The sequence below is a fragment of the Corylus avellana genome, chromosome ca7 (genome assembly GCF_901000735.1).
Source record: "Corylus avellana chromosome ca7, CavTom2PMs-1.0".
Taxonomy (NCBI): Eukaryota; Viridiplantae; Streptophyta; class Magnoliopsida; order Fagales; family Betulaceae; genus Corylus; species Corylus avellana.
The window spans coordinates 10,743,340-10,743,770 of NC_081547.1; positions in this window are offsets into that span (position 1 = coordinate 10,743,340).

Sequence of the window (431 nt, forward strand, 5' to 3'; positions counted from 1 at the left end):
ATGTATAGTTGATAATGGTAGGAAAACAATATATATATAGATTCAATGGATTCCTGCATCAAGCAACAGTACCCAGAAAATTAAATATCAAAGGGTGGACCCCGCTTTATCTTTATCAAGTGGGAAAACATTTTTCTTTAATGTTATAATAATACTTTGGAGTTTTGAGTTTCAACGTTATGACTTATTGTCATTCACAATAGTGGATCAAGTAATATAGGGACACAATAGGAAATAATATAATGTTAAAATCCCAAAGACAATTTAATGGAACTAATCATGCAATAAAAAATTTATCCCAATAATTGATAACCTCCCTTGACTATGGTAAACCTTATCGGATAAGGCTCACAATAATTATTTATTGAAATGGTTAGTAATTTAAACATATAAGGTAAGAAATTACGTGTTCAAATAAAAGTTGGATTGTT